Source organism: Bos indicus x Bos taurus, chromosome 4 (assembly GCF_003369695.1).
Source record: "Bos indicus x Bos taurus breed Angus x Brahman F1 hybrid chromosome 4, Bos_hybrid_MaternalHap_v2.0, whole genome shotgun sequence".
NCBI classification, from domain to species: Eukaryota; Metazoa; Chordata; class Mammalia; order Artiodactyla; family Bovidae; genus Bos; species Bos indicus x Bos taurus.
Window position 1 is genome coordinate 4,596,397 of NC_040079.1, and position 19,916 is coordinate 4,616,312.

General features: G+C 44.9%; 1 pseudogene; it reads left to right on the forward strand.

Moving 5' to 3' along the window:
• The first annotated feature begins 4,360 nt into the window (after positions 1-4,360).
• LOC113891810 lies at positions 4,361-5,621 on the forward strand (annotated as a pseudogene).
• Positions 5,622-19,916: the final 14,295 nt, after the last annotated feature.

The following is a 19,916-nucleotide window of genomic DNA, read 5'->3' on the forward strand; positions in this document are numbered from 1 at the left end:
GCCCCAGTCCAGGCAGTGGGGTGCACGGGGGGAGAGCTTCCCCTCCCCCGTCCCTAGCATCACTCCCTCCCCAAACCACCCCCGAGCCACGTGCAAACCTAGCTAAGCCAGTCACATCTGCCCCTGGGCCTCTCTCCCCTTGAGCCGGTGAAGACCGTCTCTCAGCGGGTAACGTGGCCAAGGCTGGACCTAACTTATCTTGTCAAGAGTGTAAAATCTTGCTGGCTTCTCAGATCTAATTCCATCAGCACTAGCGTGCCAAGTGCTACCATCTCCAGCAGAGAAAATCATGGCATTTCCAGTAGTTTCTTGTTCTGTAATAGCATTGTTTCCCACAAGTCATAATACAGAGCTTTCAAAATACGTCTAAGGAAACTCAGAGAAAGAGATACTTTCTAAGTTAGGTAGTAATGAAAAAGAGAGAGAGAGAAATATAAGAATAGAAATAACTTGCATTCATGTAGAATCATGTGCCATTCAAAGTGCAAGACTAATTTCCCAAGGTCAGAGAGTAAATTATTAGAAGAAATGGAATCAGAACTCTCTTTTTCTGACTCGAAGTACTGGAGTCTTTCCTCAAGGCCAGATGTTCCTATGGAATCACTAAGGTGGCTCACTGAGAATGAATGAAACAAGGTCTTTTTTATCCCTTCCTTGACTTGTCATGTTTCCTGCATTCCTCATTGAAAATATAGTAAGCTGACACCACACTCCTCCCGCTCGGTGTCCAATGTACCTTTCTCATAGGCTCAGCCCATTCTGTTCAAAGCCATTTTCTCACCATGAGGAGATAATCGATTCAAGCCAGGCATGAGCACACAATCCCAGGGTCCCTTTTGGAATTCCAATTGCCTCCCACACTTCAGGCACCAGTGACTATGTCGGTCAGGACGCTGATGTGAACAGCACGTCTCCAAAAATTAAATTAGGGGTGTTTAAGGAAGGTGTCTTCCCAAAGTTGGCTGCAGGGTTCAGAGAAATCAGCAAAGGAAGATGAATTAGCCAGGATGGAGTTCTTCAGGGGGTCACTGACCCTCAGTCCAAGTGTAAAGGGGAAGGGTTGGTTCTCTGATCCAGTGAGCTGCCTCTGGAGAAAAGGGTTGTAACCTTGGGTGGAAAAATGTTTTCAATGATGATTTTTAAATTCTCAAAGCTTCAGATCAGATCACATCAGATCAGTCACTCAGTCGTGTCCTACTCTTTGCGACCCCGTGAATCCCAGCACGCCAGGCCTCCCTGTCCATCACCAACTCCCAGAGTTCACTGAGACTCACATCCGTCGAGTCAGTGATGCCATCCAGCCATCTCATCCTCTGTCATCCCCTTCTCCTCTTGCCCCCAATCCCTCCCAGCATCAGAGTCTTCTCCAATGAGACAACTCTTCACATGAGGTGGCCAAAGTACTGCAGTTTCAGCTTTAGCAGCATTCCTTCCAAAGAAATCCCAGGGCTGATTTCCTTCAGAATGGACTGGTTGGATCTCCTTGCAGTCCAAGGGACTCTCAAGAGTCTTCTCCAACACCACAGTTCAAAAGCATCAATTCTTCAGTGCTCAGCCTTCTTCACAGTCCAACTCTCACATCCATACGTGACCACAGGAAAAACCATAGCCTTGACTAGATGAACCTTTGTTGGCAAAGTCATGTCTCTGCTTTTGAATATGCTATCTAGGTTGGTCATAATTTTCCTTCCAAGGAGTAAGCATCTTTTAATTTCATGGCTGCCGTCACCATCTGCAGTGATTTTGGAGCCTCCAAAAATAAAGTCTGACACTGTTTCCACTGTTTCCCCATCTATTTCCCATGAAGTGATGGGACCAGATGCCATGATCTTCTTTTTCTGAATGTTGAGCTTTAAGCCAACTTTTCCACTCTCTACTTTCACTTTCATCAAGAGGCTCTTTAGTTCTTCTTCACTTTCTGCCATAAGGCTGGTGTCATCTGCATATCTGAGGTTATTGATACTACTCCTGGCAATCTGGATTCCAGCTTGTGTTTCTTCCAGTCCAGCATTTCTCATGATGTACTCTGCATATAAGTTAAATAAACAGGGTGACGATATACAGCCTTGACATACTCCTTTTCCTATTTGGAACCAGTCTGTTGTTCCATGTCCAGTTCTAACTGTTGCTTCCTGACCTGCATACAAATTTCTCAAGAGGCAGATCAGGTGGTCTGGTATTCCCATCTCTTTCAGAATTTTCCACAGTTTGTTGTGATCCACACAGTCAAAGGCTTTGGCATAGTCAATAAAGCAGAAATAGATGTTTTTCTGGAACTCTCTTGCTTTTTCCATGATCCAGTGGATGTTGGCAATTTGATCTCTGGTTCCTCTGCCTTTTCTAAAACCAGCTTGAACATCAGGTAGTTCACAGTTCACATATTGCTGAAGCCTGGCTTGGAGAATTTTGAGCATTACTTTACTAGCATGTGAGATGAGTGCAATTGTGTGGTAGTTTGAGCATTCTTTGGCATTGCCTTCCTTTGGGATTGGAATGAAAACTGACCTTTTCCATTCCTGTGGCCACTGCTGAGTTTTCCAAATGTGCTGGCATATTGAGTGCAGCACTTTCACAGCATCATCTTTCAGGATTTGGAATAGCTCAACTGGAATTCTATCACCTCCACTAGCTTTGTTCATAGTAATGCTTTCTAAGGCCTACTTGACTCCACATTCCAGGATGTCTGGCTCTAGGTCAGTGATCACACCATCATGATTATCTGGGTCGTGAAGATCTTTTTTGTACAGTTCTTCTGTGTATTCTTGCCATCTCTTCTTAATATCTTCTGCTTCTGTTAGGTCCATACCATTTCTGTCCTTTATCGAGCTCATCTTTGCATGAAATGTTCCTTTGGTATCTCTGATTTTCTTGAAGAGATCTCTAGTCTTTCCCATTCTATTGTTTTCTTCTATTTCTTTGCATTGATCGCTGAAGAAGGCTTTCTTATCTCTTCTTGCTATTCTTTGGAACTCTGCATTCAAATGGGTATATCTTTCCTTTTCTCCTTTGCTTTTCGCTTCTCTTCTTTTCACAGCTATTTGTAAGGCCTCCCCAGACAGCCATTTTGCTTTTTTGCATTTCTTTTCCATGGGGATGGTCTTGATCCCTGTCTCCTGTACAATGTCACGAACCTCAGTCCATAGTTCATTAGGCACTCTATCTATCAGATCTAGGCCCTTAAATCTATTTCTCACTTCCACTATATAATCATAAGGGATTTGACTTAGGTCATGCCTGAATAGTCTAGTGATTTTCCCTACTTTCTTCAATTTAAGTCTGAATTTGGCAATAAAAAGTTCATGGTCTGAGCCGCAGTCAGCTCCTGGTCTTGTTTTTCCTGACTGTCTAGAGCTTCTCCATCTTTGGCTGCAAAGAATATAGTCAATCTGATTTCGGTGTTGACCATCTGGTGATGTCCATGTGTAGAGTCTTCTCTTGTGTTGTTGGAAGAGGGTTTTTGTTATGACCAGTGCGTTTTCTTGGCAAAACTCTATTAGTCTTTGCCCTGCTTCATTCCGTATTCCAAGGCCAAATTTGCCTGTTACTCCAGGTGTTTCTTGACTTCCTACTTTTGCATTCCAGTCCCCTATAATGAAAAGGACATCTTTTTTGGGTGTTAGTTCTAAAAGGTCTTGTAGGTCTTCATAGAACCATTCAACTTCAGCTTCTTCAGCATTATTGGTTCAGGAGACACAAAATTCCACTTGAATAAATATAATCAAACAATGGAGGGAAAAAGAATAAAGTACAAAACTGCACATTGTTGAAAGTGTATATAAGTGCTGATAAAAGAAATTCGCTGTGATAGTTAGAATTTGAAAAAGAATAGATAAATACAGTAACAAGAGACAACTCTACACATGGTCAACACTGAAATCAGACTGATTCTATTCTTTGCAGCCAAAGATGGAGAAGCTCTACACAATCAGCATGCAAGACCTGGAGCTGACTGTGGCTCAGCTTATGAGTTCCTTATAGCAAAATTCAGGCTTAAATTAAAGAAAGTGGCTAGACCATTCAGGTATGACCTAAATCAAATCCCTTACGATTATACAATGGAGGTGACAAATAGATTCAAGGGAATAGATCTGGTGGACAGAATGCCTGAAGAACTAGGGACAGAGGTTCATAACACTGTACATAAGGTAGTGATCAAACTATTCCAAAGAATAAGAAATGCAAGGCACAGTGGTTGTCCAAGGAGGCTTTACAAATAGCTGAGGAAAGAAGAGAGGCAAAAGGCAGAGGAGAAGGGAAAGATATACACAACTCAACGCAGATTTCCAGAGAGCAGCAAGGGGAGATAAGAAAGCTTCTCAAGTGAGCAATGCAAAGAAATCAAGGAAAACAGGAGAGGAGCATGGCCTGCCCCCCCCCTGCTGTTGGCACGTGTGCTCCTAAAAGTGGGAGTCATCTGGCAAAAAGGTCGCTGTGCCTGCTGTGCTCAAGGCTCCCATTCGACCAGATATTGTTAACTGTGTTCACACCAACTTGCGGAGAAACAGCAGACAGCCCTACGCTTTCAGTGAATTAGCAGGTCATCAAACCCGTGCAGAGGCTTGGGGTACCGGCAGAGCTGTGGCTCAAATTCCCAGGGTTCGAGGGGATGGGACTCACCATTCTGGCCAGGGTGCTTCTGGAAATATGTGTTGTGTGGGGCGCATGTTCGCACCCACCAAGTCCTGGCAATGCTGGCACCGTTGAGTGAGTCCGACGCAGCAGCGATATGCCATCTGCTCTGCCCTGGCTGCCTCGGCCTTTCCAGTGCCAGTTGTGTCTGAAGGTCATCGTCCAGAGGAAGTTCCTGAGCTCCCTTTGCTGGTCCAAGATACAGTTGAAGGCCACAAGAAGACCAAGGAAGTTATTTTGCTTCTGAAGAAACTTAAGGCCTGGAATGATATCAGAAAGGTCGATGCCTTTCAGCAAATGAGAGCTGGCAAAGGCAAAATGAGAAATCATCGACACATCCGGCCCAGGGGACCCTCATCTGTAACGAGGACAATGGTACCATCAAGGCCTTCAGAAACATCCCTGGAATTACTCTGCTTAATAGAAGCAAGCTGAACATTTTGAAACTTGCTCCTGGTCGTCATGTGGGACGTTTCTGCATTTGGACCGAAAGGGCCTTCCGAACTTAGGTGAGCTCTATGGCACTTGGCGTCAAGCAGCCTCCCGCAAGAGAAACTATAACCTCCCCAGGCACAAGATGCTCAATACAGACCTCAGCGGGATCTTGAAAAGCCCAGAAATCCAAAGAGAGCTCCAAGCACCATGCAAGAAGATTCATCACAGAGCCCTGAAGGAAAATTCCACTGGAAAACCTGAGAATCGTGTTGAAGCTCAACCCATATGCAAAGACCATGCACCAGAACACCATTCTTGGACAGGCCAAGAGCCACAAAATCCAGATGGATAGGGCAGCAGCAGCACTACAAGTGAAATCAGATGAGAAGGGGGTTCGGGCAAGAAGTCTGTGGTGGGAAACAAAGACAGCTGTCGGTGATAAGATGTCGAAGAAGCCTTTAGTGGGAAAAAAGGCCACAAGGGCCAAGAAACCAGTGGCTGAAGAGAAGTCCACAGAAAAGAAACCCACCGCAGAGGAAGAGAAGACTGCTGCATAGACTTAATTTTGTTTGAAAGTGAAAGTGAAGTCGCTCTGTCGTGTCCGACTCTCTGCGACCCCGTGGACTGTAGGCCACCAGGCTCCTGCATCTATGGGATTGCCCAGGCAAGAATACTGGAGTGGGTTGGCATTTCCTTCTCCAGGGGATCTTCCCAATCCAGGGATTGAACCCGGGTCTCCCGCATTGCAGGCAGAAGCTTTAACCTCTGAGCCACCAGGGAAGCCTTAATTTTGTTCATTTAACACCAAATCATTTTGGACAGCCAATTTTGAATAAAGACCTGAACAAAGAGGCAATGAGAAACATGAAGAAGAAAAAAAAGAAACAGAGGAAAGCGACAGAATGGGAAAGACTGGAGATCTCGTCAGGAAAACTGAAGATCTAAAGAGAGCACTTCATGCAGGGATGGGCACGGTAAAGGACAGAAACAGTAAGGACCTAACAGAAGCAAAAGAGATTAAGAAGAGAAGAGGTGGCCAGAACACACAGAAGAGTGTTCTGTATTCTAGTTCTTTGTACAGAAGAACTGTACAAAAAAGCTTTAATGACCCAGGTAACCATGATGGTGTGGTCATTCATCCAAAGTCAGACATCCTGGAATGTGAAGTCAAGTGGGCCTTAGGGAGCATCACTATGAACAAAGCTAGTGGAGGTGATGGAATTCCAGTTGAGCTATTTAAACTTCTAAAAGATGATGCTGTTAAAGTACTACACTCAGTGTGCCAGCAAATTTGGAAAATTCAGCAGTGGCCATAAGACTGAAAAAGGTTGATTTTCATTTTCAATCCCAAAGAAAGGCAATGCCAGAGAACATTCAAACCACTGTACAATTGCACTCTTTTCACACAATGGCAAGGTAATGCTCAAAATCCTTCAAGCTAAGCTTTAGCAGTACATGAACCAAGAACTTCTACACCTACAAGCTGGATTTAGAAAAGGCAGAGGAACCAGAGGTCAAATTGCCAACATTTGTTGGATCATAGAGAAAGCAAGGGAATTCCAAAAAAACATCTATTTCTGCTTCAGTAACTATGTTAAAGCCTTTGACTGTGTGGATCACAACAAACTGGGGAAATTTCTTTAAGAGATGGAAATACCAGACTACCTTACCTGCCTCCTGAGAAATCTGTATGCAGATCAAGAAGCAACGGTTAGAACCAGACATGGAACAACAGACTGGTTCAAAATTGAGAAAGGAATACGTCAAGGCTGTATATTGTCACCTTGCTTGTTTAACTTATATGCAGAGTCAGTTCAATTCAGTTCAGTTCAGTCGCTCAGTCGTGTCCGACTCTTTGTGATCCCATGAATCGCAGTGCGCCAGGCCTCCCTGTCCATCAGCAATGCCCAGAGTTCACTCAGACTCACGTCCATCGAGTCAGTGATGCCATCCAGCCATCTCATCCTCTGTCGTCCCCTTCTCCTCCTGCCCCCAATCCCTCCCAGCATCAGAGTTTTTTCCAATGAGTCAGCTCTTCACATGGGGTGGCCCAAGTACTGGAGTTTCAGCTTTAGCATCATTCCTTCCAAAGAACACCCAGGACTGATCTCCTTTAGAATAGACTGGTTGGATCTCCTTGCAGTCCAGGGGACTCTCAAGAGTCTTCTCCAACACCACAGTTCAAAAGCATCATTTCTTCAGTGTTCAGCTTTCTTCACAGTCCAACTCTCACATCCATACATGACCACTGGAAAAACCATAGCCTTGACTAGACGAACCTTTGTTGGCAAAGTAATGTCTCTGCTTTTGAATATGCTATCTAGGTTGGTCATAATTTTCCTTCCAAGGAGTAAGCGTCTTTTAATTTCATGGCTGAAATCACCATCTGCAGTGATATGCAGGGTACATCATGCGAAATGCCGGGCTGGATAAACCTCAAGCTGGAATCAAGATTACAGGGAGAAATATCAGCCCCTTATGCAGACGATACCACTCTAATGGCAGAAAGTATAGAGGAACTAAAGAGCCTCTTGATGAAGGTGAAAGAGGAGAGTGAAAAAGCTGGTATAAAACTCAGCATTCAAAAAATTAAAATCATGGCATCTGGTCCCATCACTTTATGGCAAATAGAAAGGAGAAAAATGGAAACAGTGACAGATTTTATTTTCTTGGACTCCAAAATCACTGCAGATGGTGATTACAGCTATTAAATTAAAAGATGTTTGCTCCTTGGATGTAAAGCTATGACAAACCTAGCCAGCATATTAAAAAGCAGAGACGTCATATTGATGACAAAGATCAGTAGAGCCAAAGCTATGGTCTTTCCAGTAGTCATGTATTGATGTGAGAGTTGGACTATAAAGAAAGCTGAGCACTGAAGAATTGATGCTTTTGAACTGTGGTGTTAGCGAAGACTCTTTAGAGTCCCCTGGACTGCAAAGAGATCCAACCAGTCCATCCTAAAGGAAATCAGTACTGAATATTCATTGGAAGGACTGATGCTGAAGCTGAAGTTCCAATACTTTGGCGACCAGATGCAAAGAGCTGACTCATTGGAAAAGACCCTGATGCTGGGAAAGATTGAAGGTGGGAGGAGAAGGGGATGACAGAGGATGAGTTGGTTGGATGGCATGACCATCTTGATGGACAGGAGTGAAGATAGTGAAGGACAGGGAAGCCTAGTGCGCTGTAGTCCATGGGATTGCAAAGAGTTGGTCATGACATGGGGACTAAGAAACAACAACAAATAATAATAAACACTGAGACTTCAAAAAAAGAACAGATGCCTAGAAAAGGAGGCTAGGGGATCATTTACAAGCAATGCGATCTAAAAACTGGCCAGAAGAAAGGACAATTTTTCAAGACTACTTTCCCGTTGCTAAGGACAATCTGATTATAGGAAAGGAGATTTAATTCTCTGTTGACATATGCCATTAAACATGATGATCAGGGGGAAAAAGCAAAGTAAATAGAATCTCAAAGGTTTGATAAAACATGCTTCAAAGCTAACAATGTGGCGGCTTCGTGGTATTGCTACGAATTTTGCTGCCGTGGAGTAGCTCTATGACCCCCACACCTACCCTGACCTCACTCAAAGTTAGTTTTGTCACCTTCAAACAAAACTGAAGAGCCGACACTCCCCTCTTCTCATCCGGCAGGTTGTCTCAGGCTTTACTGGTGTGTGAGCAAGTGTTTCCTAAATGAGCAGGCCTGATGCAACCAGTCACTGTTGCTGAGGCCACAGGGTAGGTGTTGAACAGACGCCCGCCACAGTAATATTTTCACTGTAAGCATTTGGCTATTAGTTGCTGATAGACTTTTTATTTAATCAACATGAAGGCAATACATCAGTCTCACTAATAAGCCCATTGTGCCTGTGAACAACAGGCAAAGGCTTTATAAACCTGCCGTTCTGGTTGGGGGACATGTAGCCACAGGTTCTAAGGTAACACTCATCACCCACAATTTAGATTCAATCAGTAATCCATTGAGTACACACATCTGCAGAGGGGTATGTATTGAGAACAAATTCAAGTCTCATAATTTCAGCCTCAACATCAAATTTTTAAAGAACCATCAGGGAAAAAACGATCACACTTTGTAGACTACTGCGGACTACTGCCCCTGTTTCATTTCTTCACTAGACTTAAGGGGTCATGTGGAGGGCCGGATGTTGGGTTCCTGCCATTCACATGGTTTAGGGTTTTCCTGAGAGTTCATGGCGACTCTAACACAGCATCTAACACATCTGTGTCTCCTTTCCCCCTGCCCCATGTCCCCAGGCTCAGTGCTGCATCAGAATTGAGCCCAATCTCATTGCTGGGAAATTCAGAACCTTCCAGACTATGATTCCTCCCACTTTATCCCAACAGACAACCTTGCCCTTCTGAGCTTAGCTTTTGGGGATGAGCTAGTTGACTGACTGGTGATTGGTTGGGTTAGAATCAGTGATGCTATGAGGTAAGCAACAATCCCCCAAAACACTCAACACTCAACAACGTCACTGTTAAAAGGACAACAAATATATATACACACTACAGATAAAATAGGTAACTAATGAGATCCTACTGTCCAGCACAGGGAACTCTAGCTGGTACTTTGTGGTGACCTAAGTGGGCTTCCCTGACAGCTCAGTTGGTAAAGAATCTGCCTGCATTGCAGGAGACCCCGGTTCAATTCCTGGGTCAGGAAGATCCGCTGGAGAAGGGATAGGCTACCCACTCCAGTATTCTGGACTGGAGAATTTCATGGACTGTATAGTCCATGGGGTCACAAAGAGTCGGACACGACTGAGCCACTTGAAGACATTAGTGGCAAGGAAATCTGAAAAAGAGGGGATACATGTATATATACGGATGATTCACTTTGTTGCACAGTAAGAACTAATACAATATTGTAAAGCAACTACACTCCCAATAAAAAAATAAATTATAATGCATGTATCAAATAAATAAATAAATGGCAACAGAAAAAGTGACATAAATGTAATTTCCAAGAGCTTTCACGTTCAAAAGCCAACAGCCTATAAAAGCAGATTTATTTTTCCAACAACAATAACAGATTTTGTGCGTCAGCAGTTCATCAGAGGGGGAACTATTTCCTTTGACCTTGTTCAGGACCCCGTGGAATTGGTGACAAGTCCACAATGCTAGGGCTTCACAGCAGCCCTGACTGCTCCCGCCCAGACGACATTGTCTCCTTCAAGTTGTCACCCCCTCAGCGACAGGGGAACATTCCAAATCCAGAATCAAGTCCTGGAGAAGCGAGCCATCAGGGGCTGCTGCGAGCTTCTTCCTCTGGGCTTTCTAATCACAAGGCTCCCTTACATGAGATCTCCAGGGGACTGACTGCTGGCATTTGAGCCCCCATAACCTGCCCACCCTCTGAAGTTCAGCCCCCTCTCCTGTGATAGGCACCCTCAGCTCCCATCAGATTAGCATCATCTCCAACACACCTCGCTTCCCTGTGCTCACAACTCTACCTGCCTGGATCCACCTGCCCTTTTCTTCACCTACTGAAACCACGTGTAAATAAGTAGCTGTATTGGCTACTGCAGACTGATCCATGGCACTCTTTCCCCTTCTTAGCCACCCCCTGGACTGGGAACTACATTTCCCAGACTCCCACTCCAGGGAGGGATTCCAATTGGTTTCCTCCAACAGGGTACACTGGGCTTCCCTCATAGCTCAGTTGGTAAAGAATCCACCTGCAATGCAGGAGACCCTGGTTCAATTCCTGAGTCAGGAAGATCCCCTGAAGAAGGGGTAGGCTACCCACTCCAATATTCTTGGGCTTCCCTTGTGGCTCAGCTGGTAAAGAATCTGCCCACAATGTGAGAGACCTGGGTTTGATCCCTGGCTTGGGAAGACCCCCTGGAGAAGGGAACAGCTGCCCACTCCAGTATTCTGGCCTGGAGAATTCCATGGGCTGTATAGTCCATGGGGTTGCAAAGAGTGGGACACGACTGAGCGACTTTCACTTTCACTTTTCAATAAGGTGCACTACTGCAGAATTTGCAGGCAGAATAAACAAAGAAAGCCATTATTCCTGGTGGTTTGTGCTTTGCCAGGTTAACAACAGTGGCGCTCTGAGATCACCTCTCTTTGGTTCTGCACTGAGGTCATTTGCAGCATCTCTGGATATCCTCCCAGGAGTCTCCACTTTAATGCTATTGCAGGTGAGAATTCCAGCCATTTCTGCACTTGGAGATTTCCTGAAGATAATGTCCTCACCTAATGGAAGTTTAATCTGATAATTCTCTCTACGAAGACTCTTCCCATTTTAGTATCTAAAGAGCATCGTCCTCTGGCTGATCCTAACTGATAGGGTGGAGGAGATATTAACAATCTTAATAGACGGCTCTGGAAATGCTTGTAGGAAAAGAACAATATATGCTTGGAGGGAAAAGAAAACCTTGAGATGTACCTCGAGGAGAAGGTGAGATGGCCAGGGTCAGGTGTGTGGGCCAAGTCACTTCTCTAGAGAAGCAGACACCAGAGGAAGAGGAGAGGCAGTGGAGCCGGAACTTGGTATCTCTTCCCCAGACCTTGGGTCTTCAGTGACCCAATGTTGAGGTCCTTTAATGGACCAGAACCTGGTGGTCCAGAGTTGACCAAAAAGAAAATAGAGAGAAAGAGGCTGATATTCCTTGGTTTACGCAGAAAGCCAATAAAGCCCCTGGCATGGGGCTTGCTCTGTTCACGGAGGCCTCAGGCGCCCTCTCGATGGGGTGAAGGTGCAGAGCGCCTTCTCGAGAGGGTCTTAGAAGCCCAGGCAGGAAAGTGAACTCAGAGGGCCTCTGTGCTCCAAAGAAATAGCCCGAGAGAGAGAGAGAGAAAGAGAGAGAGAGAAAGACACGGAGACCAGAGCTCTGATGGAGCAAAGGTGTTTTAATCAACATGGTGTGGGCATATATACTGTAGTTATTCTCAGCAAAGATAAAGATTAAAATTCAGTCTTAGAAAACATAGGCAATCCATATTAAAGAGAGAGAGAGTTGTAAGCAATCACTTTTACCATATGGTTCACAAGAAGGAAGAGGGTAGGTATTACCATATAGAAAAACTGATGAAGGAAATGCCTGGATCCCTCAGCCTCGGGACAGGCCTCCTATTAAATGCTTCCTGACAACCCAAAGCTTCAGCGTGGCAAGCCAAGAGTCAATTCCTTGTGTGTGCGTGCTCAGTCATGTCCAACTCTTTACCACCCTAGGACCCATAGCCCACCAGGTTCTTCTGTCCGGGAATTTTCCACGCAAAAGTACTAGAGTGGGTTGCCATTCCCTCCTCCAGGGCATCTTCCTGACCCAGGAACTGAACCCACATCTCCTGCATTGGCAGGCAGATACTTTACCTCTGAGCCACCAGGGAAGCCCAGATTTCTTGTAGGAAGGGGTAAAGGGGTGACATGGGGAAAGCATGGAGCTGGGGGAACCTGAGCCCTGGAGATAAGCAAGATAGTGGAGATGAATGATGAAGTGCCTTCCCTCAAGGACCAGGAACCCTGCTGCAATCCCAGGCTGCTTGGGAGTCATGGTACCAACCCAGCATCTCTTTCCATCCCATTGAGGAGCCTTGAATGTGACCGGACACCCTACCCGCTGCCTAGCATAATCTGGCCAATCGTTCCATGTTAAATGGTACCCATGGGGTGCCTCCTCCCACAAGCCTTCCAGAATGATAACTCAACCCAAGAAAAGTTTAGTGGAAGATGTAGTTAGAGATTTGATGGCAGGAAACTTTTTAGTACTCATTAAAGTCAAGTTGTATAGAATCGACTCCCAAACATGGAGGAATTATCACACAATGTAAAAAGAGATGACATCAACCATGAAAGTACTGGTTAAAACAGTAGAGACTCCAACAAACAACGCATGCTCACTGAGATGTCGCCCACCCTTGCACTCCATAGATACCCTCACCCACGTCCAGAAGTGCCATTTGATGGTTCTGGAAATGGGTGAAAATTTCTTTCTGATGCTGCAGAACCCCTGCTGAGACTGCAAAATGTAGCTAGGTAGATGCAGGTAATCTACACCTCTCCAGGGCACCTGACTATGTTCTGTGAGAGATTTTATATTTTAAAAAAAGAGAGGTTACAAACTCAAATATGTTTCAAAAGTGCTGCCTATCTCATCCTCCTCATCCTGCAAAAAAAATCTCCTTTGCAGATTTACAACGTACATTAGCAAAATAAGGACTGTAGAATCCAGCAACAAAAAGATCCTTTTAAATTCCATTTAATCAACAATTCATATCTTCAAAGGTTCTATGAAACAGTGATTCAAACGAAGCCTGTTTGGGAAACTCTGCTCTAGAGAAAGTACAGCCAAGGTTTTACAAATCCCGGCATCCCTGGTTATCTATCTGTCTCTTAAAACTCCAGTAAGTGTTTCTCTAGAAGAAGAGAGACTAACCTGCAATGTTACAGAATCTGCCTCTTTCCACATATTACAGGCAGCTTCTCCTTCATCTCTAAACCAAAAAACCTGCTTTCAGACTGAATGCTTTTAAGACAGGAAATCCATTCAGTTCTGTCTCTTCCCAACTCCCAGAAAGGCTGACCTTCACCTCCAGACTGTCGAGAAACTGGCCACAGAATGCAAGGACAGGCAATGCCTTATGCAGCGCCAAGGGGCAAGTACCATCCTCAGGTCTTGGAGTAGCTTAATCCATTCAATCCTCAGGAAACCCTGGAAGGTATACACTACTACCTTCAAAGGGGCAAGTACCATCCTCAGGTCTTGGCATATCTTAATCCATTCAATCCTCAGAAACCCTGGAAGGTATACACTACTACCTTCATTTTGCAGATTGAGAGTCTAAGGCCCAGAGAAGTGAATCACTTGCCCAAAGCCATACCTGCACCAAATGATCAGACAGCCCGCCTGGCTTCCTAGCCTGTACCTTGACCACTGAGCTACTTTTCACAATTACTTCCTTTTTTTTTTTTTTTTGTTTACCTTGTGGCTCAGCTGGTAAAGTATCCACCTGCAATGTGGGAGACCTAGGTTTGACCCCTGGGTTGGGAAGATCCACTAGAGAAAAGAAAGGCTACCCCCTCCAGTATTCTGGCCTGGAGAATTCCATGAACTGTATCGTTCATGGGGTCACAAAGAGCCTGACATGTCTGAGCAACTTTCACTTTCACTTTTTTCCTTTTTTTAAGGGTTTTTTAAAATTAAAATATAGTTGATTTACAATGCTGTGATAATTTCACATATACAGCAAAGTGATTCAGTTATATATATATATGAACCATGAAAGTTGCTCAGTCACATATATATATAAATACATGTATGTCACATATATATGTGTGTGTGTGTGTGTGTGCATATACATATATATGCATATACACAAAAGCAAGGAAAGCTTTATTCTAGGCTATTGCAGTAGGAGAGAGAGATTGAACCGACTCAGCTGAAACATGGTAGGAGAGTTTTTAATCCCTGGGGTGAACTAGTGGAAAAGTGTTGGAGGAAGCTAGGGAGTGGGCGGCCAATGTGATGAAGCTTCTGAGTTTGCTAATTTACACTTACTGTAGTTAGGCCCTGCTCTCCCAGGGACACTGGGAAATAGGGCATTATCTTTCCAGATGATGGCATTTCAAAGGGATGGCTCCCCTGTCCTCAAGAAGGACAGTCCCGGACTGTAAAGCTGGCAAGAAGCTAGGAGATGTATGTCTCAAGGCACAGAGAAAGAATTCACAATGTTACGTTTTCTAAGGGACTTCCCAGGTGGCACAGTGGTAAGGAATCCATCTGCCAATGCAGGAGACACAGGACGTGCAGGTTCGATCCCTGGGTGGGGAAGATCCCCTGCAGAAGGACATGGCAACTCATTCCAGGATGCTGGCCTGGGAAATCCCATGAACAGAGGGGCCTGGAAGGCTACAGTCCATGAGGTCACAAAGAGTCGGACACGACTTAGCGCCTGAGCACACACACACGTGTGCACGCACACACGCACACATATGCACACAAGCTAGTGTTCTAAAGTAAATGCTGTGAGGAAAGGAGGGTCAGAGGGCAAGAGTCAGGAACAGCTCTGTCTAAAGTTTAGTCAAGCTGAAAGGAATGTGAAGGTCATCTTGGATCACACTCTAGAATTCCTGAATCAGATCTGAGTGGACTGGGCCAAGGAATCTGCTCTTTAACAAGCTATCCAAGTGTTTTCAAAAGGTGTCAACCTTCCAGGTCTTAGATATAATAGCCCAACTAACTAGAAACCTGGTGTATTAATTTGCTGAGCTTCACAAATGTCATTTTGATGAACTAGCTCCCCTACGAAATAAAGCTGGCCAGGTGGTGAATCTCAGCACCGTTCTCTCCGTGTTAACCTTACGGAGATGACACCCAGCCTGGAATTGAGAGGAGCCTGGAATTTAGAGGAACTCCAGGGTGTTTTAGTTTATTTTGTTTTGTTTCAGTTAAGAACCCACCCAAGAAAATTTACTGTCATTCAAACAGGAATTTTCCCTGGGATCCTGGAAGCCCACACTCTAGTCAAGGCGATTCTTTCTTTAATGTTCTGTATTGCTTTCAGTACATGAAGGGTATTACTTTCCCAGTGCTACGGGGAGAGGTTCTTTATAGACCCAGTAAATCAGGGTTAAGACCTAATTGAAACTTGCTTGCTATACCTTTGTGGGCTGAGTCTTGCAACAGGAAGGCAAACAGCCAGCAATTAAAATGCTAATACAGGGCTCACCCCAGTTGGGTGCTCCTGCCAGAACGCAATGGGCAGCTCCAGGAGAATTCATAACAGCCAGCCTGGACTGGGCTTAATTTAAAAGCCATCGATTTATCAGAGCTGCAAGCAACACTTTAAGAGATATTTTGCAAATGGAAAATAACAATAAAAATAACAATAATAATAATAAAAGAACTGATTGTTAAGAAGCAAACCAAATTATTCTCAATGAACTGAGTGTAGACAGCTCAGCTGTTTAGGATTTGGTACAAACGGAGCCAGCATCTTGGGTTTAGCAACCTCAGGCTAGCTTTTCAGGGGGCCTGGCCAATAGAAAAAGCAGCGGATGCAATATACAAAGACTCAGGACTGAAATGTTACTGAGACAAGTGAAATGCAGAGGTGAACAAGGAAACAGGATTTGGCCCCAGATAGCTGAGGCCCCATATGCGTGCATGCTAAGTTGCTTCAGCCGTATCTGACTCGCTGCGACCCTATAGACTATAGCCTGCCAGGCTTCTCCCGGCAAGAATACTGGAGTGGGTTGCCATTTCCTTCTCCAGGGGATCTTTCTGACCCAGGGATCAAACCTGTGTCTCCTGCATTGCAGGCAGATTATTTACCACTGACCCAAGGGGAAGCCCTGAGGTGCATAGGAAAGGAATAAATTCAGTGAGTCCAGAAGCTTACATCTTCCCATACAAAGAATACTAAATTCCTTAACTTGATATCTGATCTTTGATGTTCAGACTGCCTACTCCCTTTCTTTCAAACTTGTATGTAGCCTGACTCCCCCAACTCCAGCCTCCTCGGAGCAGTTTTCTCAGAGCTGCAGGGATGCTGTCTCCTGGGCTCAGAGTCCTAAACATTCCCATCAAATAAAACAGCTCTCTACTCTCAGGTTGTAAGTCTATTTTTCAGTCAACACAATGCAGAGGACAAGGCTTCCATATCCCGTCCAGGATCTAAGATTCCACAAGCCGCAGGGCAGTTAACCCGTTTCTTGTACCTACTGAGCCCCCAAGCTCTGGAGCCTGTGTACTGCAACTGGAGAGCCCGCACGCAGCAGTGAGGACCCCGCATGACATAGCTAGGACCCAGTGCAACCAAATAAATAAACAAATGAAAAAAAAATCACTCTCCTTGCTAGCTCTTGATGTGGGACAAGTATGACAGAGGATGAGATGGCTGGATGGCATCACCGACTCGATGGACATGGGTTTGGGTGGACTCCGGGAGCTGGTGATGGACAGGGAGGCCTGGCGTGCTGCGGTTCACAGGGTCGCAAAGAGTCAGACACGACTGAGTGACTGAACTGAACTGAACTGAACACAGTAGTTGTACAGAATGCTTGTTCACATAATGAACTATTATTACTAACATCATTATTAGTCTCCCTTCTCAGGCCTCCTACCCTTACTTGTTATGTTTTGCTGCCTTAGCTGCTGTCCCTCTGCTTTGTACCTATTTGGTTTTTCTCCCCAAAGCCGTCCATCATGATTCCATTAGGAATCTCAGCTCCCACCTCACAGCCCATGGGCCAGTCCGGTATGGTCTCACACTCAACTGTTTCCCAGGAGGAAGGTCAACCAAAAACTTTCCTCTTACTGATGGCAGCTTGCGAGCAACATTCTGAATAAACTCCAATTTAATTCAAAAACATGCATCCAGTATCCGTCATGGGTAAGGCACCATGATGGCCACCATGGTGCTGCCCGTAGGTATTTCTTCACTTTGATATTAGATGGTCCGGTAAGCAAAACAGTGCCCCCCACACACAAAGATACCCACATTCTAATCTCCAGAACCTGCAAATATGCTGCCTTGCATGCCCAAGAGATTCTGCAGATGTAATCAACTTAAGACACAGTCATATAGGATTAGGGCGAGCCCTGAATCCAAAGACTGGTGGCCTCATAAGGAAAGAGATTTGGAGACAGAGACACAGGAGAAGAGTCCACTTGACAATGTGATGCAGATGTATGCTAAAGAACACCAAGGATGGATGGTCACTTCCAGAAGCAAGAAGCAACCAGAAAGGGCCCTCCCCTAGAGCCTTCAGGGACAGCATGGTCCTGCCAACACCTTGAACCCCAGAACTGTGAGAGAATATATGTCTGTTGTCTTCAGCCACCCACTTTGGAAACTAATACACTTAGCAACGCAAAGCTTTTGAGAATGAAACTCCTCTTAATAGGACAGGAAAGGTTCACTTCATTCACTCAGTCGTGTCCAACTCTTTGCGACCCCATGGACTGCAGCACACCAGGCCTCCCTGTCCATCAACAACACCCAGAGCTTTCTCAAACTCATGTCCATTGAGTTGGTCATGCCGACTAACCATCTCATCCTCTGATGTCCCCTATTCCTCCCACCTTCAATCTTTCTCAGCATCAGGGTCTTTTCCAATGAGTCAGTTCTTCAGGTGATGAAAGTATTGGAGCTTCAGCTTCAGCATCAGTCCTTCCAATGAATATTCAGGACTGATTTCCTTTCTGATTGACTAGTCAATCAAAGAGGGATTGACTAGTCTCCTTGCCATCCAAGGGACTCTCCAGAGTCTTCTCCAACACCACAGTTCAAAAGCATCAACCTTCCATGTTCAGCTTTCATTATGATCCAACTCTCACATCAGTACATGACTACTGGTTAAACCATAGCTTTGACTAGACAGACCTCTGCCAGCAGAGTAATGTCTCTGCTTTTTAATATGCTGTCTAGGTTGCCCATGGAGAGGGCAATGGCACCCCACTCCAATACTCTAGCCTGGAAAATCCCATGGATAGAGGAGCTTGGTAGGCTGCAGTCCATGAGGTCACTAAGAGTCAGACACGACTGAGCAACTTCACTTTGACTTTTCACTTTCATGCATTGGAGAAGGAAATGGCAACCCACTCCAGTGTTCTTGCCTGGAGAATCCCAGGGACGGGGGAGCCTGGTGGGCTGCCATCTATGGGGTCGCACAGAGTCGGACACGATTGAAGTGACTTAGCAGCAGCAGCAGCAGGTTGGTCATAGCTTTTCTTCCAAGGAGCAAACGTCTTTGGATTTCATGGCTGCAGTCACCATGAAATCTACAGTGATTCTGGAGCCCAAAAAATTAAGTCTGTCACTGTTTCCCCATCTATTTGCCATGAAGTGATGGGACCAGATGCCATGATCTTAATTTTTTGAATGTTGAGTTTTAAGCAGCTTTTTCACTCTCCTTTTTCACTTTCATCAAGAGGCTCTTCAGTTCCCCTTTTCTTTCTGCCATAAGGGTGGTGTCATCTGCATATCTGAGGTTATTGATATTTCTCCCGGCAATCTTGATTCCACCTTGTGTTTCTTCCAGTCCAGCGTTTCTCATAATGTACTCTGCATTTAAGTTAAATAAGCAGGGTGACAATATACAGCCTTGACGTACTCCTTTGCGAATTTTGAACAAGTCTGTTGTTCCATGTCCGGTTCTAACTGTTGCTTCTTAACCCGCATACAAATTTCTCAGGAGGCAGGTAAGGTGGTCTGGTATTCCCATCTCTTTCAGAATTTTCCACAGTTTGTTGTGATCCACACAGCCAAAAGCTTTGGCTAGTCAATAAAGCAGAAATAGATGTTTTTCTGGAACTCTCTTGTTTTTTCAGTAATCCAACAGATGTTGGCAATTTGATCTCTGATCCCTGTGGCTTTTCTAAATACAGATTGAACATCTGGAAGTTCACGGTTCATGTATTGCTGAAGCCTGGCTTGGAGAATTTTGAGCATTACTTTGCTAGCGTGTGAGATGAGTACAATTGTGTGGTAGTTTGAGATTTCTTTGGCATTGCCTTTCTTTGGGATTGGAATGAAAACTGACCTTTTCCAGTCTTGTGGCCACTGCTGAATTTTCCAAATTTGCTGACATATTGAGTGCACCACTTTCATAGCATCATCTTTCAGGATTTGAAATAGCTCCACTGGAATTCCATCACCTCCACTAGCTTTGTTTGTAGTGATGCTTCCTAAGGCCCACTTGACTTTGCACTCCAGGATGTCTGGCTCTAGGTGAGTGATCACACCATCATGGTTATCTGGGTCGTGAAGATCGTTTGTGTATAGTTCTGTGCATTCTTGCCACCTTTTCTTAATATCTTCTGCTTCTGTTAGGTCCATACCATTTCTGTCCTTTATTGTGCCCATCTT